The 10,473-nt window shown below is 34.5% G+C and overlaps 1 long non-coding RNA gene across 1 annotated transcript; it reads left to right on the top strand.

Annotated features, from left to right (window-relative positions):
* Positions 1-7,109: 7,109 nt before the first annotated feature.
* LOC130986390 (uncharacterized) lies at positions 7,110-8,006 on the top strand. The gene is made up of 3 exons (XR_009089253.1): positions 7,110-7,354; positions 7,716-7,776; positions 7,866-8,006. It is a non-coding gene; the product is annotated as an uncharacterized LOC130986390 (long non-coding RNA).
* Positions 8,007-10,473: the final 2,467 nt, after the last annotated feature.

The raw sequence follows: 10,473 nt of genomic DNA on the forward strand, positions 1-10,473 counted from the left end.
CGATCACTTGGTCCGAAGGTCACACAATCCCCGGTCACAAGGCAGTGCTTCACTCCTCCTTAGGTAGTAGTCATACCCGTTACTCACCAAGTATAACCCTCACCAACTATCTCTCCCGAGGTCCCCCAACTCCGCACTTTGAGTGACACATGCCTCCTGGACACAATCATTTCCGGCTTGTCAACTGACCAGTCATAGACATGCTACGACGCAGTAGTTGCTTTCCCCGTTTGACAACCATGACTTTATGCCTCGTCACAGTTGATGGGCAGTCGCTAGAGAAGCCCAAGACTGAGGAAAGACAGTGTATCCCATCAATCATTTCCTCACCTTCCGGATCTACAACGCATTTTGTTGACGCTGCTCAGCTACTCGGTCGTGGGTTTACCGGTTGTCACGCCCTGGTATACCCTGGCCTTTGCTTGACACGGACAGCGTTATACCGAACGGAGATCACCCGTTAGGCCCCTACTATCCATGGTTTGGCACAAATCCGTCTGGAACCAAGAGACTCAACTGAAAGAACAAATACCACACGAATATTTACATATTGACAACAATTATTTCCACCCCTTAAACCTCACCAAGGGGACTACTCACACATATTGAAAAACGTAAATGCGAAATAAAATAAACACATGAATGAAAGAAAATTTGAAATACTTGATATAAAAATACCTAAGGCAACAACCTTGGCTTTGTTTGTCACAACAGAATTGAAATACGAAAAGCAACTAAATTATTTGGTGCAAAAAAATGTAAAAGAACTAAAATAAATTATTTCTTGGTGAACTAACTAAAATCTAAGTCTAGAAGAGTAATCCTAAACTCTAGAATGTAAATTTTGCTCTCTGAAATTCGTAAGACTCCAAAAACTCCTATAAAACTGCTGTCAAACTCTTGTCAAAACTGCCCTCTGCCAGCCACACATGCTGAAGTTTATATAGCAATTCGGTAAACCCTAGCCGGCAGACCAAATCTGGCAGATTATTTCCTTCCATATTTAGCTTGATCCTTGATTTGATTTGATAGATAATGGATCTCCAGCGGATTTTGGGTTGATTCCACATTATTCCTGATCCTTCCATTGCTAGAATTCGCCAGAATCTTTCGGGCAATCTCCTCAGCACGTCTTTCCATATATAGCTCCAGCTGCTGACTGCTGTTGACGGGAATGGTCATACTAGCTTCTTTTTTCGGTTGGCCTCATACCAGGTGGTACACTTCGAACGTTTCCGCGCCTCGAATGGTTCTGAGGGGTACTTCGTCGAGCTCTCTTCCTGGTTCATATATAGCTCATTTGTGCTGACTACGACTGTTGTTATGGCCTTACCAACTGCTTCTTTCGGTTAGCCTCACACCAGGTGTTACACTTCGGAGATTCCTGCGCCTCGAATGGTTCTGAGGGGTACTTCGCCGAGCTCTCTTCCTGGTAAGTTTTACTTTTGGAAGCTTGGATAGTTTTGTTCCAGTAATGCCCATTCTGACCATATTTCATCCATATGCCCTGGACTGAGCCTTCTTCCTCCTGAATACCTGTTTTCTCCCCTAGACGACTCAAACAAACACAAAGAAGAGAAAAAGTAGGGCCAAATAGCCCAAAAGTCGAAGACGCATCACACCTACACACTTAAACCATACTTTCCCTCAAAGTATGCAGATGGATTCACAAAAGACACCAACGAAAAGAGAGGAAAGAAAAGAAATAAAGACTCAAGACACGAAACTGCACAGTTATCAGTTCAGATCAAACATGCATGCATCATCCGTAATATCATACCTCAAACCATTTAGCAGAAAAATCACATGTAGAGATAGCAGTTTCTCTCACACACTCAAGTGTATGGCTAAGTGTATACTCTCATATTATGCTGCATTAGCTCACCTATAGGCTTGATCACGGATTCATAGCAAGTGTTCAAATTGGTACAATTCATCAAAGGGTGGGGTCTTTTAAAGGTTGTAGTGGGGCATACGGAGTGGAGGTAAGGATTTCTGGATAAGTAGCTTAAAACTTGGTTCCAGTCCTACCGACCTATCTTCTTCAGTACCGGCACACCCACTTCATCTTCTCCCTTTATTTTCAGTTGGGATTGATTTAACTTCTTCAATTCAAGAAAATTTTATTATTTCATTTTTGTGCCCAGACCTTCATTCCTCAAGTTATGCCTTTTCACTTAGAGCAATAAACTTTCCTTTATCTTTTGCATGGTGTGGAAGGCACACCTTTTCATCCATTTCAATTCAAGGGCTTACAAAAGAATTTCATTCGGCTCAATGTGGTTTAGCAAAGGTTTATCATTTAATGCTCAAGGAGATAATTCTGGGGCTCTAGATTGAAGAAAATTGCCCTCATCATGTAAGTTATACCAACTAACTAAAATCCATAAACAAGTTCTAGGGTTACCAAGCAGCATAGTCACACAGAAAATAAATGCAATTTTGGCTCAGATCTCACAGGTGAGAATATTCAGTATGCTCTCTACTGCTATCATGTGATCATGCTCATCATACCAACAAACCAGTCAAACCAAATAGCATGCATGAATCACCAATACCAACAACATGTGCAGACAGACTCTAACTCAAGACTCAAAAAGAAAAAACAAAGACTACTAGGGAGAGAACCGGGTGTGTCATAGATGCAGGGTGGTGCCCTACTGTGGTGGCGACTTCTGCTTCCGGTAGTAGGTCGACGGGAGTAACAGCGGCAGCCCGGGCCCCCCCGTTGTGCTACAGGTGGCGATGATTTCTCACTAGGCAAGGAATTTGAGATGCGAGGAAAATGGTGAGAGGCGGCAGGTTGGTGGTTGTGGTGACGTCTGGCGGCGACACCTATTCGCCGGAGATTGATGAGTGATGAAGATGAGGATTTAGGGATTCTAGAATTTGGGAACTTTTATTTTGGGTCTTCGGTGGAATCAGGAGAGTAAAGAGGAAAATGAGGCTAATTGAGAGAAAGTGGGGGTCCGCCGTGTGCACAGCGGCAGTAGCTCTTTGTCGATTTACCGTCTGACCGAGAGAGAGAGAGAGCATCGTTTGGGAAGGTTTTTGGTGTTGTCGTGTAAGATTACAGAATTGAGGTAGGGAGAGAGAGAGATGACATTTACGCATTGAAGGAGAGAGAAAGAAATTTTGGGGCTCGTTTTAATTTAAAATTAAAAAAAAAAATTGACGGACAAGATAATAGACGTCAAATGACTGAACGGAATTTTTTTTAAAAAAATGTTACAATAAGGTGTTCCATGCTACTTACGTTTCGTTGGGGTTGTTTTTTCTTAAGGCGGGTTAACCTTAAGGTTGTATTTGGTATTTAACCCTAAAAAAATAAGCGAACAACACTGTAACTTTAACTTTTTCTCAAGAATCCATTTACATCATACAAGTTTTTATTGAGCTGGTTTATCAACTAGAATTCATGTACCATTCTTTTCAAGAGATTCTAACTCTTCTCTCATGGCAATAATCCACTTTCAGCTTCAATATTTGTTATAACCTCATTGTAGTTTCTTGGTTCATGATACTCAATCTCTTCATCTGTACACAGAGCATATTATATCATATCAACTTCAGCATACCTTGATGGTTGTCTTATATTTCTCCTAACTCTGTCTCGAGTTAACTGATAATTTCTCAAATAGATTACTATTTCTTCTTCAAATTGAGCTAAATCATGATATGATCTAGACTTGTCAGCTTGGTTTTCATCAACTGATACTGCTACTTTACTTTATATTAAGGTGATAAAAATGACATAATATTCTCACTAAATACAAAATCCTTGTTGATGCTAATCTTGTTTTTGCCATGTCCTAAACACCATAATTTGTATTGTTTGATCCCTTTTGGATATCCTAACATACACACTTGAGAGCCCTTGGTTCAAGCTTGTCTTACTTTACATGAGCATAAGCTATGCAACCAAAAACTTTTAGGTTAGAGTAACTTTCGATTGAACCAAAAACATTTCATCTAGAGTCTTGAACCCAACTGTTGATGAAGGGCATTTGTTAATGAGATGTGTTGCAGTATTAATAGCTTCTCCCCAAAATTTATTTCGTAATCCTAATTCAAATATCATACACTTACTCTCAGTATTGTTCTATTAATCCTCTCAGTAACCCATTTTGCTGAGGATTTCCAGAAACAGTCTTATGCCTTTTAATTCCATTATCCTTGCAAAATCGATTAAACTCTTCAGATAGAAATTCAAGACATTGTTTGTGATCATGAGACACTTCAAGGCATATTCATTTTCAACCTCCACCTTCTTGCACCATTCCTTAAACTTGTTGAAGGTATTATTCTTATTTTTCAAAATATAAATCCTCAATTTTCTTGAGAAATTAATCATCTACTATGAACAAAAAAATATTTGCATCCGCTTAAAGTTGCATTTCTTGATAGCCTCCACAAATCAGCATGCGCATAATTAAAATGTGCCTTTGATGTGTGCTTTCCTAACTGGTAAAAGTTATTTTTGCTCTTGCCCAGAATACATTTTTCACAATTTTCAATTTGTGTTGAGTTAATAACATTTACCAAGGTCCATTGTCTGATTAATTCATTCAAACCTTTTGAACTCAGATAACCTAATCTCATGTACCATAGTACTGCATCATTCTTGTTCACAATATCAGAAATCCCAATCAAAGTTTCAGCAACAAGATGATACAAACTATTCTTTCTAATTTCTTTCATTACAACAGTTGAATTCTTTAACACAAACATGCATCCATCTCTATATTCAAAAAACTATATCCCTTAGATTCTAGCATGCCTAAATATATCAAATTCTTTTCAGTTGAGAAAGGTATCTAACACCAGGAAGATCTTAACACTTTCAGCTTGATTTTTCAAATGCCTTTTACTTTACACACATGATTATTTCCAAGTAAAACTGAGCCATTTTCTTGAAGATCTAGAACTTGAAACCATTCCATGTAAGGGCACATGTGCAATCTACATCCAGTGTCTATAATTCATGTGTATTCTCTATGTGATCGTTTATCACATTCAACATCTCACCATCCTCACATTCCTCTAGGGGTGTAAACGAACCAAGCCGCTCGCGAACTATTCGGAGCTCGGCTCGAAAAAAGCTCGTTCGAAATTCGTTCGTTTTCTTAACGAGCCGAACTCGAGCCCGAATCCGAGCTCGATAAAATTATCGAGCCGAACTCGAGCCTGTACATATTCGATTCGTGAGCTCGCGAATATGTTCGGCTCGAACCTATTCGCGAGCCTATTCGCGAATAGGCTCGCGAACAGGTTCGCGAATAGGCTCGCGAACAGGTTCGCGAATAGGCTCGTGAATAGGTTCGCGAATAGGCTCGCGAATAGGTTCGCGAATAGGTTCATTAAATTATTAATTTTATATATTTCATTTTCTGAATAATTAAGATAATTATAATAGTTAAAACAAATAATTTTCAGTAAGTTTACAAAGTATCTATTTATTAAAAATAAATTAAAAATTATAACTCATCATTAATTAGAAATATGATTATAATAATATTAATTAGTTATATATACTTATATTTATAATTATTTTATTAATTCTAAAAGAAGATAACTTAAATAGTCTTATATTACTATTTACTAATTATAATTTAATATTTATTATATAAGCTAAATAAATCTTAATTAGTCAATTAACTTTTAAAATACTTAAATATAACTTTTTATAGTTTGAAATTTGTTATATAACATAATTTTTGGTACAAGATATATATATAATTAGACATCTTTAGTATAATACTAATCATATTTTATACATTATATCTTTAGTATATAGTTATTATATAAACATAACTTATAATATTTTTTTGGGAGAGAAAATATAATTTATAAGTTATAACTAATCATAGAAGTTATAATTTAAAATTTATTATTATAATATATATATATATATATAATCATACAACTAATTTATAAGATGCTTATATAACTTATAATAATACATTAATATTTATTAATTATACTTTAATATTTGTTATATAAGCTAAATACAACTTGATTAGTCAATTAACTTATAAGATACTTGTATAACTTATAAAGATGTCTTTAGTATAAGATACTTATATAATAAGTATAGTTTATAAGATTTTTTTTATATATATATAGTTATCTTTAGTATAGTACTTATTATATAACTTGTAATTTTACTTGTACTTATTATATAACTTATAAAGATGTATATACTATATAATTATAACTTATATAGATATCTTTAGTAGTACTTACTATTTTACTATATAAGATACATGTAACATGTTAACTTATATTACTATGTACTAATTATAGTTTGATATTTGTTATATAAACTAAATACAACTTAATTAGTCAATTAATTTATAAGATACTTATATAACTTATAAAGATGTGTTTCATATAAGATACTTATATAACTTTTTATAGTTTATAAGATAATTTTTTATATATAGTTATCTTTAGTATAGTACGTATTATATAACTTGTAATTTTACTATTATATAATTTATAACTTATATAAGATACATGTATAACTTATAAAGATGTATTTAATATAACTTATTGTATATTTTTTGTACTTATTATATAACTTATAAAGATGTATTTAATATAAGATACTATATAATTATAACTTATATACTTATCTTTAGTATAGTACTTATTATATAACTTGGTAATTTACTATTATATAATTTATAACTTATATAAGATACTATATAATTATAACTTATATAGATATCTTTAGTAGTACTTACTATTTTACTTAATATTTGTTATATAAGCTAAATACAACTTAATTACTCAATATAACTTATTGTATATGTGTTTAATATAAGATACTTATATAACTTATTATAGTTTGAAATTTGTTATATAAGATAATTTTTTGTTATACAAGATATATAATTATACATCTTTAGATATGTTTAGGCTTTAGTATAATACATTAATACTTATTATATAAACCTAACTTATAATATTTTTTGGGAGAGAAAATATATTTTATAAGTTATAACTAATAATAGAAGTTATAATTTGAAATTTATTAATATATATATATATATATATATATTATAATTTATATAAGATATATATAACATATATAAGCTAAATACAACTTCATTTTTTCAGCTAGGGTTTCATTCCCCAATCCCATAGTTCCTGCCGCCCCCACGCCCCAGCCATTCTTCTGCCATCTCCGCCGCCCTGAGGCCCCTGCCGAGCCCCACCCATTCTGCCATCTCCGCCGCGCCGAGTCCCTCCTCGATCCGTGCACTGCGCCCAGGTCGCCGCCTTGAGGCCCCTCCAAGATCCGCGCCCAGGTCCGCCGCCCTGAGGCCCCTCCAAGATCCGCGCCCAGGTCTGTGATGTAATTTTGTATTGGGTTGTTCTTTGTAGATATTAACATATGATTGTAAACTGCAACAAGACTTGGGTGACTTGGTTTTCGTGAGTTAGTATCAGATAAAAAGTGATTCTATTAAACGATTGTCTTTCAGTTTATTATTGTATTTCACAGCACATTTTTTACCTGATGTTGCTACCTTTGTTAGATTCTAAATATAATAGATTAGTTCAAGTCTTGGAATTTTTCTTATGCTGCAGGATTTCATTACTAAGATTAGTTCAAGTCTTGGAATTTCATTATTTATTTTGATGTTTTTCCTACATTTATTCATGTATATTCTTATATCTAAACTTTTCTATATGTCTTTCTACAGGATGACACTCAAGACATCAAAGAATATACAATGTCTTGAGAGTTTTGTGAAGAAAACATTGGTAAAGTTATTTTTTTTGAATATGTCTAATTTTTGGTATTACTCATTTGTGATTTTTTTATGTAATTTAAATTTTTTTGATATTTGTAGGATGAGATTTGCAAGGAGCTTCAAGATCAAATGTCATGTTTTATAAATATTGTGTAATTTTGATACATTTTCTGGATTTATTTTGTGATTTTGCATTGTGGATTGAAATTTTTGGAATGACTACATAACATATTTTATTTATTATTAATACACGAACCGAGCTCGAACTCGAGCCTGAATTCGAAATCGAGCTCGAATTCAAATTTAAAATCGAGCTCCAAAATCGATCAAATTCGAGCCGAGCTCGAACTCGAGCCTAAATTCGAAATCGAGCTCGACTTCGAAATCGAGCTCCAAAATCGAGCCGAGTTCGAGCTCGAGATAAACGAATAATTAACGAACCGAATACGAATCGAATTCGAACTTAATATTATTCTGTCGAGCCGAGCTCGAGCTCATTTTAAAGCTCGATCTCGAGCTCGAGCCGAACTCGAGCCTACCTAAAATTTCGCGAGCCGAGCCCGAGCCTGCAGATATTCGGCTCGGCTCGGTTCGTATACAGCCCTACATTCCTCTACACAATCAACAGTGCATAGTTGTCTGTGTGTGTATATATATATATATATATTATCTTTCTCAGCTTGCTTATTCCTCCAAGCAAAACAACTCGCCTTCAAATGTCTTGGCTTCTTACAGCAATGGCAGGTTCTGGTTTCCTTCTGATTCGATTACTTTCCCTTTGATTGTCTTAATTTCTTGGCAGCAAAACTCTTTTTTCTTGTTTGTGAGGTCCTCTCCAACAACATCGTTCATTCCCTCATTTAGTTTCTGCAATTCCTTCAACTTTAGTACGGACTGCACTTATTCCAGAGAATGTCTCTTTCCCATCTTTAAAATGCTCAAAATATTTTGGTAGAGCATCCAACAAGATAATTATATTATCTTCATCTTCGATTGTAACATCAATGTTTTCAAGATCATCAAGAAACTTGTTGAAGTTTTCAAGTTGATCCTCTAAGCCTTTATCTTCAGTCAATCGGTAGGCATAGAATTTCTGCTTCATGTACAATCGATTTGCGAGGGATTTCGCCATGTAGAGGAGGATTCCAACATTGCCCAGATCACCATTGCAGTCTTTACTTTTGCAACTACATGTAGTACTTTCTCTCGGAGACAAATAATTATCACGTTGTGCATATTTTTCATCTTTCGTGCCCTATTCATTTTATCTTCCCCTTCTTTCAACGATTCGTTGATCTATAGGACATCGACCAATCCCTATTGAATCAAGATATATTGCCTTCATCTTGATTCTCCATATGCCGAAATATTTTTTCCAATAAACTTCTTCGTCTCGAACTTTGTTGTCGTCATTGTCGTGGACCGCTTCTCACAGATGGCTTAATTGTTGAGATTTCATTAATAGGTTAGTGACACATCATTGCAATAAAAAATGAAAGAAAAAATAACACCAAGAATTTTACGTGGTTCGATCGTAAAGATCTACGTCCACGAGAGGTCACCAAAAAAGATTCACTATCTTCACCGAGAAAACAAAGTTACAAGATCGAGCAAGAAAATTCTCTCAATCTCAGAGATAATTGTTATATGATATATGTTCTATATGTCACTAATGAGTTGTAGTTGAGGCTATTTATAAACATTAAAATAATCGATGCATGACCGTTATTCAACACACAAATTTCATCAACTAGCAATCCCATCAGTTATCATACTCATATCAGCAGTCACCAATATTCAGCATTATTGAATATTCAGTACCACATCAATTTATATATATCGTCTACTGTTTCGGCATTAGTAGATCCTTCAATTATGTTGAACTACAAGTATACTTTATCAGTATATATGTTTTTGCATACTATTCCTATGCCTGTTGATAGGGATGTCAATCGGGTCAACCCATCGAATTTCGGGCTAGCTCTATTGGGTTACGAGTTATTCGGGTGCGGGCTTATCCGGTTGAAAAAAAATCGAGTTAAAATTTTCAATACTAATCCTAAATGTTTGGGTTTCAGGCCAACTCATCGGGCTAGTCGGGCTCCAAAATTTATTTTAAAAAATAACTAATATATTTCTCTTGACAATATTATATTTATAATAAATAAATACACACAATAGTTTTGGGTCAGCCTATAGAGTTTCCGATTAATTTCGGACTGACCCTATTGTGTGTTGGTTTATTCGGTTGCGGGCTATTCGGGTTGAAAATTTCAGCCTTAATCCTCTTGGATTGACGAGTTAATCAGGTCAGCCCACGAGTTTCGGGTTGGATTGACATCCCTACCTGCTGAAACTGATTTCTTTTGTTTGTTGTCACACATTACATTTTCAAGAACTATAATTATAAATATATTGTCATAAAAAATAATTACATTTTTTCATGTCACAAAAATTACTACACTTTTATATTACTCCATCCGTCCACGAAGATTGTGTTTTTATTACTATTTTCGTCCGTCCACAAACATTGTGAGTTTTCCTTTTTTAGAAACCTCCTTTATACTTTAAACCTCGTTCACACTCAATATTTTACAAAATACTCACCTTTCATTTTTACAATTTGATTGGTCCAATACTATCATTTAACACTAAAATCACATCATCCAATTTTTTATTAAAACTTGTGCTTTCTACTCCACCATAC

The sequence above is a fragment of the Salvia miltiorrhiza genome, chromosome 5 (genome assembly GCF_028751815.1).
Source record: "Salvia miltiorrhiza cultivar Shanhuang (shh) chromosome 5, IMPLAD_Smil_shh, whole genome shotgun sequence".
Classification (NCBI taxonomy): domain Eukaryota; kingdom Viridiplantae; phylum Streptophyta; class Magnoliopsida; order Lamiales; family Lamiaceae; genus Salvia; species Salvia miltiorrhiza.